The sequence below is a fragment of the Aythya ferina genome (genome assembly GCF_964211825.1).
Source record: "Aythya ferina genome assembly, chromosome: 10".
Lineage (NCBI taxonomy): Eukaryota > Metazoa > Chordata > Aves > Anseriformes > Anatidae > Aythya > Aythya ferina.
The window spans coordinates 6,082,373-6,094,170 of record NC_140306.1 but is presented as its reverse complement, the minus strand read 5'-3'; the positions used below and the strand labels follow the sequence as shown (position 1 = coordinate 6,094,170).

At 45.1% G+C, this 11,798-nt stretch overlaps 1 long non-coding RNA gene across 1 annotated transcript; it reads left to right on the top strand.

Annotated features, from left to right (window-relative positions):
• Window positions 1-2,491: 2,491 nt before the first annotated feature.
• Window positions 2,492-10,858, top strand: LOC311441814. Its single transcript, XR_014696228.1, has 5 exons — window positions 2,492-2,666; window positions 2,753-2,808; window positions 5,893-6,044; window positions 7,272-7,310; window positions 8,771-10,858. It is a non-coding gene; the product is annotated as an uncharacterized lncRNA (long non-coding RNA).
• The last annotated feature ends 940 nt before the right edge of the window (window positions 10,859-11,798 follow it).

The window sequence follows — 11,798 nt, the reverse complement described above, 5'->3', positions numbered from 1 at the left end:
ATTTAAAGAAAGTGAAAACGCGAGGTTTCCAGAAGTGCCTCTGCAGTCACCCTTTGCCCACCTTCCAGTTGTGCAGCAGCGAAAGCCCTTACCCACAGGGCACAATGTTTTAGAGTCATTCTGGGAGGTTTTAAACTCCAGAGCAGTCCCAAGGCACTAACACCTTCTTAGATGGATGGCGATGCCCAGAGGAGCCGCAGGGTGACCTGCAGGCACTGCTCAGCACACAGACCTCTGCCAACAGCTCTGTGTTACCTGCCACAACCAACATGCTTGTAGCCAAGCACCCGTACGTGCTGCCTGCCCGTGGCCACTCTGCAGCTTGTCATCTCTCACCACGAGCAGTTATGGGTTTTGCTGAAGGCTGCTCCTTGCTCTGTGCATGGGCAGCTATTTGCAGGGCCAGGAGAACGTCCTCTGGGGCGCAGCAGCATGGACAGTCTCCCTCCCTCCCCCCTGCTATTTTCCTTGAGGATGAAGCAAAAGGGAATTCGGAGAATGTTTTTCCTTCCAACTCAGGAAATCTCAGGGGCTTCTTCTGTAGCGCTTCACACTGCCAGATGTGCCGTGCCGTGCTGGCAGCAGCTGGGGAGCAGCTGGGTGCCGCGCTGGGTCAGCGCCTGTCGCCCTCTGCCCCAGGCTGGGCTGCAGAGCCAAGGGAAAATGGCTTTGCGCAGCAACCCGGCCATGCCATCGGCCTTGCACCAAGACAAGGTTTTCATGTGCAGTTAGGAGTTTGTTGGCTGTCACCACACCTGCAGATTTCTCTCCGGGTGGCCCTGCAGGACAGCGGGTCCCATCCTGGTGCTGCAGGCGCAGCGTGAATGGCACTGGGGAAAGGCAGGGGACAGCAGCTAAGGCAGCCCAGGGTGGGTCAGAATGTCTGACACTGCCCTTGTAAGTCCTTTGTGGAAAAAAAATACAACTCCTCCTTTTTCTGGGACATAATCCAGTACTTCTATATGAAGTAGGGATTGATTTTAGGAATATCAAGGTTGACGTTCCCATATAAAAAGGCAGGGCAGTGTAAATCTTCAGTAATTAGTTTGAGCAACCCACATGAAAATCAGCAACATTTAACTCCTATATAGTTTTTTTTGTTTTGTTTTGCTTTTTTTTTTTTTTTTTGTCATACCAAAGTACAGTAATATATTTTAATTATATTTAAAGCAAAAATGGTTAAAAGAATTGATCAAAGTAGCTGTTTTTTTTTTTTCTTGTAGGAGTGAAGAGCCTTTTGAGGTCTCTTAGGCGAGCTTCAAAAACACCTAAAAGTTGCATGATCGAAGCTTTGTTTTCAATTATTCATTTGTTTTCAATATCTGAAGGTCACACAATAGGCTGGGATGGGGAATGCAGCTGTCATTAAAAATTTACTTACTTTTTGTACTCCAATTAAACTTACAGATAATAGCAGATAAAAACAACCATGCGATTGCTTTCCTGATGAAGGCACTGATTTATTGATACTGAACTTGGCTTCAGTGTAGTTACACCAGGGATGAATTTGCAAAGGTTTGCTTCCATTTTAGGAAGAAAAAAATTGACAGCTGTAAAAACAGCAGGATGTGATACTGTCCTTGATGAGCATTTTTCTTGGCAGCATGGTGTACACATCTTGCAAGACCATGACATGCCACACTCCCTCTGAAGACACGGTCAGCTAGGGCTAGCATGTTAAATTAGGGATTTCATCTCCTCCACTCCCTTTGCAGTCAATGAAAAAGAGAGAAGGGCTGGATCAGCAGAGGGGATGGCAGGAGCTGCCTTCAGAGTCCAAGCACGGGCCTTCTCCTGCGTTTTCCATGATCTGGGAGTTTTAGGACAATAAAAACAAGGTCTTTCTTCAGAAATCACCCCTCTCCAGTCTGCTAGATCTGCAGACTGGTGTTCCAAGAGATCAGCAGCATATCAGCAGGAGCAAAGTTACCCAAATGGTGAAGTGGTTTTGGAAACCCAGCCGTGTAACTTTGGCATTTAAGCAATATTTCCTTCTGCAAAAGGAAGGAGATGCTGCAGTGAATCGATACATCCTGTGGATATCTTGGGTGCATTGACTTATGGCCCAATAGTGCCTCCAACAACAGCAGAAGTAATTGGCATACAGAGCAATAATGCAACCTTCCGCTATATGGGAGCTAAGAAATGGGGTCCGGCCTAGTACACCAGCTTCTCCTGCTTCATACTTGAACTTTTATTCTTAAGGCTTTCTTCTTCGCCATCTCTTGTTGTGGTATTTTTTGCTTTGTACTTCTCAAAATTACATTTAAGCTTATCAGTGATATTAGGGATTGGTCTTGAGCATTGGATCAAAGGGATAATTTTACCATAAGATTTAATCCTGGCGTGCTTGGGTGTCTCCATAGCAATTACTCCCCCACCCTGCAGCTCCTGCTCTGAAAAAGAACTCATCACATGTGAAGGGGGCAAAATTCAGAAACACCTGATAATTTGGTAAGTGCTTCAATACAAACCCTGTGTCTGTTTCGATTAAGAATGTAAGGATTCATGCAAAAAGCTGCTTAGATATTGTCATAGGACATAACTATTTTTTCCCTTTATTTATTTATTTATTTATTTTTCTCTGAACTGAACTGTCTTGAATATCCCATAGGCTTTGGTGGGAATTTTAGAAATACCGTCAATATTTCTATTTCTACACACACGTACGTAGCATTTCTACATAAGGCAAAGGCAGAGTATGCCATTACTTGTTTTTTTCTTTGACAGCAGGTTCTCTGTCACTCTGCAGGCAAAATACCCTATGCAACATCTTACTACTGGAGGCCTGGAGACAGGGAGATTATGGTAGGTGCTAAGCAGATAATAAGGTCACAGGTTTGGTGAATTGTGTCACTCTTACTGACCTAAACTTTCATCCCTTTTTTTAGTGCTACTCAAATGTGCTCTTTAAAAGTTTTGAATTTCACCAAACATCACAGAAGTTATCTTCATGGTGCTTTCAGAAAGACTGATGGTGGAGGCTTGCTGTCATCACATCATCGTCTCGTTCAAGTGGCATAAGTTAAAGTTCTGGTTAGACCGAGGAAATGCTCATATGTATGGTTCTAAGGACAACCTCTTGCTATAAGCCTGTAAAACGAATAAGATGGATGAAGAGGGCTTAGGTTTGAGCCAATCTTTGGGTCCTCCTCATGCCTTGAAGTCCGTCTGGCTGATATGGCTATGTGCAATGGGTAAGAACCTTGGATCTAAGTTATGAAAACAGCTGCAGCACAGGATGGGTCTTAAATCTTCCCTGGATGTCCACATGTGTGTATGCATGCATCAACCAGCCGTGTCTTCCTGCTTGACATCCAGCTGTTCGCCCTGCTAGGCAAGGCTTAGTAAACTATTTCCACCAAATCTGAGTGGAATTTGATAACTGGTTTCAGGCAAGGTATTTTTTGAGGTGAATTTTCCAAGGATTTAAACCTTCTGCTAATAAGTCTTTAATTAGGAAATTTTGCTTTGATATTAGTTATTTTCCAGCGCTGTCTGAAGCAGTGAGTAGAGTAATGGGTCATTTTGACTACATTTTAATATACTTCATATTTGGCAATGCCCAAGAAAAATGTCCTCATCGTAAATTGTCATTTAAAAAATACCAGGGTATGTATTATTGTGGCCACAGTGAAAACCTTAAACCAGCAAAAATAAGGGCTTAAGAAACAGGAATGCTAATCAAAGAGGGGCTCCATTTAATTTTTCCTTAAACTTTTGTATAACTTAACACACCTATTTTCCCAGGATGGAGAAATGCTCAACTGTTATTAATTTATACATGAACAAAAGAGGTTTAAGCATCCTCCTTGTGCAGTTAGAGTATTTCTATGAGTTTTATGAAATTGTAATAGCTTCTAGACTGTATTATTTCTTTTCTTTCTACTGATAAATATTATAATACAGGGAATATTTAGGTATCCACAGAACATTTAACTTTCCATACAGATAGGATGCTAAGAACAGCATTCTTTGTGGATATTCACAAAAGCAGCCTGAAATCCAGGGTTTTTTTTTCTTTTTTTTTTTTTTTTTTCTTTTTTCTTTTTTTTTTTTTTCTCCAGATAAAGAGAAAAACAACTTTGATTTTCTTCCACGGGATTATACAAGGTAAAAAGTTGAAAAAAATGCCTTCAAGGAGAGGACAATTATAAAGTAGGGCAGCCTAGAAGTACAAGTGTTAGAAGTTAATTGAATGGATACAATTGCATTTACAAAACCTCCTTATCTTATTGCAATATTAACATTAGTGTAATTTATCTCCTTTTCTGGGAGGCAATGTCACACTAAAGCTGATACCTGTGTGATTAGATAAATGCTACTTTTACAAGTATGCCGCCTTAGTAGGTTGCATGTGTACATTCTTTAACGATTTTCTCCGTCCCCTTTAGAAAATATCCTTTTGCATTTTAGCTATCATGCAGTAAAAAAATATCCCATTCTGGGGAAACAGAGTTAGAAATACTTGGAAAGTTGGAGTTTATCATAATAAGCAAATCTAACTGGTGAGTGTGGCTGGTGAGAGGGAAAAACTCCTGTAGAAAAATGGAAAAAGGGTTCAATTGGAAAAAAAAAATCAGATGCACGTCTTGATTTCAATGAGTGGTTTGTAAATTCCCTACAATTCATGAGTGGTATCAGATTAAAAAATTGTAATTAAATCTTATTAAAATCAGATATATATATTTTTTTTGACCATATTCCTTCCAACATGAATGGCTTTGCTCACAGAATAAGGCTTCCTGAGCTCAGTGGCAGCAGATCTTCAGTGTAGGAGACCCTCTCCCTAAGGCTGTGCCTGGGAGGATTGTCCAGACCCAAAGGGCTCGAGGCCACTCGTACTGACACGCAGGGGAATGCTAAAAAGTGGTCATTAATAAATCAAGGGGCAAAATTTCGTCTCCCAGTCTGGGCTCATGTGTTCCCTGCCCATGCCAACTCTGTTCTCACATGAAAGGGAGCAGGAATCTGGGAAGCTGATACCAAGTTTTTGTTCTGTTGTGGTTGTCTAGCTAACTGTTTCAACAGGAAGGTGTTTAATCAATGCGAGGCAAAAGGCAGAGAAACAAACTGGTGATTTCCAGAAGGAGAAAATGTCAGCCCTGATTAGAGGGTTTCTTTCTCAAGACAGAGTAGACAATACAAAGTGTGTGATAACATGCTCAAGATATGCCTAAGATCCCCAGCAGCAGCCCCATGAATGAATGGCACACTTCCTATCGTGGCTCCCGCGGTCCGAGGCTGATAAGAAATGTCCAGTGCAGCAAGAGCGCATTGCTGTGAGATCCTTGAACCTTCATCGTCTCTTGGGGAAGAGAGAGAAAAAGAAAGAAAGAAAAAAAAAAAAAAAAAAAAAAAAAAACATACGAAAAGCAAGTAGAGGAAGCAGTTCCCATTTATTTTCAGATTGTAAATTTGCTGTTAGATTTGTCATATTAAGTAATTGTACTCTCCAGCTCATGTGAAGGTAGGAGGACAGGAAGAAAGAGGATATTTCCTTTAAGTTTCAATCCAGAGAAGCAAAATGTTTGCTCTCCCAGTAGGTACAATGTCTTTTTGTGCTTTACGATTTGATTGACACTGGCAAAAGGGGCATATTATGTACATACCACATGTAGCCCTTCATATCCTGCTCGATGTGTGAGCTGAAGTCGTTAATCTCACCCATTTCCTATGCTCAGCACGCTGTGCCAAGACGTTCAGAAATAACGAGGGATTTGGGATGCCTTAGCTATTGGGTGTCCAGCTAAAGAAACTTCTAAAGGTCTTGATTTTCAGGAAGCTTTGAATAGCTGTACTTTGAAAATTGGGCTTGTAAAATGGCTGTTGGCAAGTGATAGGACTCAGTTTTCGGAGGTCTCCATGAAGTGGGCATTTTCTCACTTGCAGGTTGGACTCAGTGAAGCATCACTGACATCTTCGGATGGATTTTGATCAAGTCATGCTGCCATGTGGGCATCAGGATTGGGCTGCAACTGTTACCTGCTGTATTGGGCTGCTGTTGTTCTCCTAGGATTTGGACTTGGCTGGCACAAGCAAAGGTCAGTTTTTCTCCTTGGGATAAAATATGTGATCTTTAAATGTCAAGCAAGGCAAAAAGAAGCACTTTGTTGAAGTGTCCCAACGCCATGCTCAGTAGGGGTCAAAACTGAGGTATTCCAAATCCATGACTGACCTCCACGTTGAAAGTTTTAGTGAGAGGAGCAATCCCTCTGCTGTGTACTAAATTTGAGAACATCAATTCAAGTCTAAAAGTCAAATTTGCTTTGCCCTAACTGGTATTCAGAACCTCCTGTTTTGAATATCCCATCCCATCCTATCCCATCCTATCTTACCCTATCTCTCTACCTCATCCCTACAGCACCACAGCAGCTTCTAGAAGCGCTGGCTGAATACATTTCCCAGATGAACTCTAAGGTCAAAATAGCAGAGAATAAACAATACGCAGAGCAGAACCAGCGTGTACCAGCTTGTCTTAGTGGTACAAAGCTGAATAATACCTGGGTAAACACTGCAAAAGCAGCTATTGACAAATTGGCCACTCAAGAACCCAGTGACCTCTGAAGTGCTGGAGCTCTGCCAAAGTCCAGCAGTGGCAAGGAATATGATGAGCTGCTGGTTTTGGGAGCAAAGACATGGGGAAAGATATAAATTACATCCTGGATGTTGCAATGTCCTGTAGCTAACACTTCTATTATCTACATTGTGCATATATAGCATATAGTTACACAGACTTAATCTGAGAAATAAATATGTCAGGGGAAATCTTGTTTTCATCCTTTTGCTTCCAAAGGTCCTTTCATTCTTTTAAAAATTACACTAATAAAATCTGCTTTTCAGGATGTTTGCAGCCAGTTTGGCAGGTTCAGAAGATAATCCTTCACACCTTCTGGCTTTATATAAATCATTTTTTTGTACAGAGACAAAAAAGGCAGCCTGGACTGTTTTTATTCCTTTGAGGAACTCTGTGCAACACCTCCCAGCTATGTAAATGCTGTGGTCATCATGCAAACACATTTCTCAGTTGGGTAGGTGTCTAGCATATTTTCTTCAGTCTTGGGGACCGCAGGAATAGGGTTTGCCCATTCTGCATGATTTGAAGTAGCCAGCCTAGTAATCCTTTGCAAACCCTTTGTAAAAGCAGAGAAAGGTTGCTTGTTCATGCAAATAGGCACCGCTGGTTTGGCTTGCAGAGGTATGCAGCGTGCCTTAATGATCTCACGTAACGTGGAGGCCTTGAACTTTCCCTTTCCATATTCTGTTTCCAGACTTTCCACTGCCCTCCTCCCCTAGAAGCCGTCTCACAGGTAGGGTTACCCGTTAAAGTCGGGGGTGCCCCTTACTCTCTGTCCTCGCAGGGTGCACGGGATGGTGCTGAGCTGTCGGCAGCAGTTGCTCCTGTGCACGTGCACTGTCTGCGAAGTGAGTTGGGCCTTGGGCCCCCTGGGGAGCCCAGAGCCATCTCCTGGTGGTGCTGGAGATGGGGAGCACTCTGAAATGTTAGAGGACACAGGGGTTTTACATTCATTTCTCAGGGAATAATGCCTGGTGGTTCTTCTTGTTCGTGCTTGCTTTTAAATCTTCATCTCCGTCTTTGGTGGGAAAAAGTAAGGTGCTTCTATATCCAGGACAGCAAATCGTTGGGAAATCCTGGGAAGATGCACGGTGTGATGGTGGCAGTACTGGTTATGGATAAGGTCCTTGGTAGGGAGAAGTGTGCAAACGGGAGGAGGCTGTGCCTTGGTCCAGCTGAGGTTTCTGAAAGATGATTTCATGACCTCCCGTGTGCCAAGACCAGCCTAAAGAACAAGTCATGCTTATGCTTTATGCAGACCATATGCCACCGATTTTTTCTGCTGAAACACGGCCAAAATCTTTCACTGGTTGGATGGAGGCGTGTGGATAATGCGCATTAGCAATACCAATACCTCATGTTTAGAGTAAAAAATAGATAACTTTTAAAGCGACTGCTCTAAAGATTTATTAAACACCTGCTGTTACTTCCCGCTTGATCTTCGACTAGGGCCTGCTCTGAAGAGCAATCAATTCTGCTTTTAAACGCAATATCTGATATTTTAAAATACCTTAGCCCACCACCAGATGAAAAAATCTCTTCCCCTTAAAAGCTGGGTTGTTTGTTCTCCTGCTCCTGCCCGAGCACACGGCTGTTTCTTTCCATTCTCTCAACTCTGGCCAGCTGTGGTTCAATTTGGATGCTGAAGTGAGGTGGCAGAGTGGTCCTGGGTGAGATGTTTGCAGTCAGTGGCTCGCAGACCTTTCCCAGAGGGCTCACACCGTTCTGTGAACACCGAACCCCATTTACTTTGTCTTCAGATGCATTTGAGCCTTGCTTGGGAATGAGCAGTGCTGAGGGGCAGTGCCACATCTCCTCCTCAGCCTGACCCCGCACACGGCTCAGCTCTGCAGATTCACCCCGATGCCACAAGCACGTCTCCCTCCTGCCACCCTCCGTGTCCTGTGGAGCCCCGCGGCCTCTTCTGCGGCTTAGCCGTGGCCGCGTGGCTGCTAGTCCCATCTCCTCGCCCCTCTGGGGGGGCTAAACTGTCTGACCTGTGACCCCCCAGCTGGTCTGAGACCTCCATCAATCCTTCTGAAAAGTTTTACTGGAATCAGGGCTTCCAAATGACCCTTTGCATAGTTTCTAAAAAAAAAAAAAAAAAAAAAAAAAAAAAAAAAGAAAGAAAGAAAGAAAGAAAAAACACCCAAGAAAAATCCAGCCCTGTGCTGTTTTCTGTTGTTTTAGCAGAAACCAAACATAACTCGTAAAAAACACAGGCAAGAAAAATAGAGCGCGCCGGCTGCCAGAAAAACAAACCGTAGCAGAACACGGAGGGGCCTCTCGCGGGGAGGAGGCAGGGAAGAAACACCTGCGATTTCCATCGAGGCTCCCCTGACACCCACGTTCCCCCCGCCCTGCTCCAGCCTGCTCTGGCTTCGGCCCCGGCGCCGGGTCTCGGTGCGAGGGGTCCCTCCTCATCCTCGTGGGCTGCTTGGACGCGGCCCCGAGCTCCGGCCCCGTGAATCACAGCAGCTGATGAGCACAGAGCGTGCCTGCCAATTGTCCTCATGTCATTGCTATGGTTATCTTAAAAGTGCTCTGCAGATGTTTGCCTGCTTGGATGAAAAAAAAAAAAAAAAAAAAAAAAAAAGAAAAAAGGAAGATGAAAACAAAGCTTTAAATTTTTTCTCCGCAACTGTTATACCGCAAGTATGAAGAAGCTTGGATGGAGGTGGGGCTGTTGTTGCTGGTGGGGTTTGGGGCCCTGGTGGTCCCTAGAGGCTCTGGTGGGGATAAGATGCCAGGTGGCCCTGCCATGCCATAGGACATGCTGGGTGCACCCTGCGATGGGCAAGCAGGCAGTGGGGATGGCTGCAGGCACCCAGGACGTGTGTATGGTGCTTGGACGGGCTCACTGGTGCTCCAACCCTTCCCTGAGCAGAGAAATATCCATGGGCGCTGTGTTCAGCCATGAGGCATCCCCTCCGTGCTAGCAGAAACGTGTTTCTGCGTGTGATTTCCCAAAGCTCCTGGACCACAACGCACAGGGCCAGTGGGGCTTGGAGAGGGGACCTGAGACTCAACGTGGACCTGAGCATGGAGCTGAAACATTTGTCTCAGTGTTTTTATGGCTTTGTCAGACTTGGTGTTTATAGGAGGCGGGAAGATAAATGATGCGAGAGGTGAGTGCTGAGGATGTAATTCAGCGGCCGTATCAAGCAGGCCCTCCAGGAACAACTTCTCCTTTCAGCTGCTGCACCGCTTCTGACAGCAGGATAAATGTACTGCCAGGGCTCATCCAAATGCCCTGCAGGGATGTTACGGGAGTGTCCAGCACGAGCCCGCTGGAATCAACAGCAGAATTTTTCCATCCATTTATGCAAACCCTGACCACGTTAGAAACGAGCATGCACGTCCTCAGCGGCAGCAGAAGCCTGCCAGGCTCAAGGGTCCTACAACAGGAGGCGACCCGCTGGCTTGTGGTGGAGAAGCCGTCCCTACAGCACACAGAGGGAGGAACAGCCTGGGGAGAAAGCTCCCTCTGCTATTTCATGGGTGGGAGGTTCAAGCGCACAGCGTGCTCAGGAACATTTTGTGAGGCTGGGGTGGCTAAATGGAGTTTCGAAACGCACATTTTTCTTTGCAAAACGGGGTGGAAAATCCTGTTTAGGGAAGCAGAGCCCAACTCGGTTGAATAGAAAATAGTCCAGCTATAAAAAGCATCACTGCCTTTCTCTGGAACATATAAAGGGCTCAGTTCAGCAGCACGCATGATGCTTTGCTGACCTGGGGTCCCCAAATTATTTGCGTTGTTGCAGGAGAGGGGCACGGCTCGAAACCACTTGACAGGCCCTTTTGTGGAGCTGCCTGATTTACCTTCGGCAGGGCAAAAGAGGGAGCTCATGCTACAACAAGAGGACAAAGGATTCAGCAGATAAGGCTCTTCTGAGGAGCGAGGAGGATCCCAATATCGCCGGCACCTGAAACTTCCCAGGTGCAGTCAGGGCTGACTGAGGATCTCCGCAGCTGAGGGGGCTCCCACTGAAACAAATTTATTTCAACAGTTGAAGGCCGTTTGCTAAATTGCTGATTATATGATAAGTTCTTGATTTGGGGTAAATCTTTGAAGTTTATCAACTTATTGAAAATGCTCACTAATAGATTTATTTCCTCCTTGTTTTCTCTCATCCATCCCCCCATTTTTATCCCAGTACATGAAAAACGCCAACATCAGCCCAGTGGACAGAGAAGTATTGGCTTTAGGCAAGAGGAGAAATTTTTGGAAAGAGGAAAATTTTTGGAAAGTATTTCAATAAATACTGGCTGAAACACTGAGGAAGTAGGTTTCTTTGCATCTTGAAGTAGAAAATGCTCTCAGTATACTCCAGTAAGCAATTTCCCATTTTGTGCATGTATCTTATATTTCCCTCATTTTAGTTGGAGCTTTGCTTTGCAGACAGGTGCCAGGTATGCGTTGAGCAGCTCTTTTGCCCTGCTGTTTGAAGGCCCCATGCCATGCTCCCTCCCAAGCATCCCTCAGCCCCTGCTGGGGCACCTTGAGTACTGGGGGACGCCGCAGCCAGTGCACTCATCCCCTATCCAAACCCTCATCCTATCTCAGCCTAAGCTTTTGCTCCGTCCTGCAGTGTGTGGCATCTTCAGGCTTGTTTCAGACACGCGCAGAGCTTTAAGTAGCCCTCTCTTCTTCTACCTGGGGCTTGTTCAGAGCCGAACCTGTAGGCAGATGAAAGCAGTGTGAATGCCTCTCACTCCTATCCAAAGCTGGCTGGGATATGAGCAGAGTAAAAATGACCCCGTACAGATTTTTAAAAAAGGGAAAAAATCTTGAATCAACACTAAAACTTTCACATCCTTGTAATATTCTGGGTAAATGCTGCTTCTGAAAAGGGAAGGCAGGGCTGTGTGGCCAGTGCAGTCCTTCTGCTGCCAGCACGGCCTCTCTCTGGAGCCTGCAGAGATTTGGCACAGCCAGAGCTCCCCAGCTCATGCTCCTGCATCTGAGCTAATGTTACCACCAGCTCGTTGTTTCGGCGTGGTTCTCCATCTGAGGAGATCACTGTCCAGAGAGGGATAAAGGGTTCCTTTCTTCTGGGTAACATCTGAAATCGCAGCCTGGGCTTTGGTAACTGGATACTGGTGGCTTCAGTTCTTCCGATAAGGAGAATGCTTCTTTCCCTTGTTGTTGCTAATCCTGGGAGCAGAGATCAGTTGCAGTGCAGGTGTCTGATTTTCATTAAAATTGCAAATTGGGCTG